The sequence below is a fragment of the Tiliqua scincoides genome, chromosome 1 (genome assembly GCF_035046505.1).
Source record: "Tiliqua scincoides isolate rTilSci1 chromosome 1, rTilSci1.hap2, whole genome shotgun sequence".
Taxonomy (NCBI): Eukaryota; Metazoa; Chordata; class Lepidosauria; order Squamata; family Scincidae; genus Tiliqua; species Tiliqua scincoides.
Window position 1 is genome coordinate 249,265,194 of NC_089821.1, and position 1,202 is coordinate 249,266,395.

Here is a 1,202-nt window from a genome sequence, read left to right on the forward strand (position 1 = left end):
GTCCAAGACTGTGGGCACACTGGGATTGGATGGTGAAAAAGCCATGTAGAGGTACCAGTATCTAAATATTTTCCAGATACCATAACTTTTGTAAGTGGAATGGTGTCTAGATGCCATTAAGGCAGGAATCAAGAGTAGCCAAGATGAGCTAGTCCTACCCTGTCAAACTCCACACAGTCAGGTGGAACTGCATAGGTTGTGGGTAAATGAGGGGCCCCTGGGAGAGGAGATCTTGATGGGGAGGAAATTTCCAAGGATCTCTGATGGATAACTTGAGAAAATCTGGGAACCAGGGTCCCCTCGGCCACCTCTGCGCTACTAGAATGACTTGTGCATGTAGTAGACAGATGACTTTGAGAACCAGAGGGAGAAGCGTAAAAGGGGAGGAGAAGGCATATAGAATGGGCCATTCAGTGTTTAGATAATCCATGCTTCTGCACCCTACTGATGATACCTTGAAAAGGATCACTAAGTTGGGCATTGTCGCTTGATGTGAACCGAAACAGGACTGGAGTGCTCAGATGAAGAGTCATGTCTTTGAAAGCCTGGGGTTAATAACCTCCACTCCGGCTCCCTGAGCCTCTGGAGGCTGAGCCAGTGCATCTCAGAGTACTGGACTCCTGCTAGGTGTTCTGCTTGTCAGGAGAGTAAATTTGTCTTGACCTAGCAGAAAAGGAGTGAGGCTTTTAGAGCTAGGCCTCAGGCCTTGGTTCCTCCTTGGTGATTTAAAAGCTTTGGCTGATACATTGTCTGTTCTGCCAAGTTTATGATGATCTTGTAGGGAGCTGTGGAAGACTCTGAGAGCTAGCTGAATGGCTTTCCATTTCCAGAACCTCCTGGGGTGTCCACTTGCCCTGAGTGAAAAGAAAAGACCTGCAGCGTTTTCTTTTTTCTACAGCACTCGGTATTCCCAGGCGGTCTCCCATTGAAGTACTAACCAAGCCTGACCCTGCTTAGCTTCGAGATCAGATGTTTTCAGGGTACTATGGCTGTAGATGCTGTGCATCCCATCCTAATAAGCTGGCTGTTATGGTTCTGTGTGGAACCTCCACACTCACCCCTTTCATGAGTCATTCCTTCTGCAACCATCAGTGGAAGCAGGGGTTGAAGCAGGGGAATTCTGATTTGTAAGTGAACACAGCTCTCTATTTGTGGCTGAAAGGGATGGAGGACTTTTTAAAGTCACCTTGTGTGAAACTGAG

The 1,202-nt window shown here is 47.5% G+C and overlaps 1 pseudogene; it reads right to left on the reverse strand.

The window, feature by feature from the left end:
* Positions 1 to 889: 889 nt before the first annotated feature.
* On the reverse strand, positions 890 to 997 carry LOC136637792 (5S ribosomal RNA; annotated as a pseudogene).
* Between the last annotated feature and the right edge of the window lie 205 nt (positions 998 to 1,202).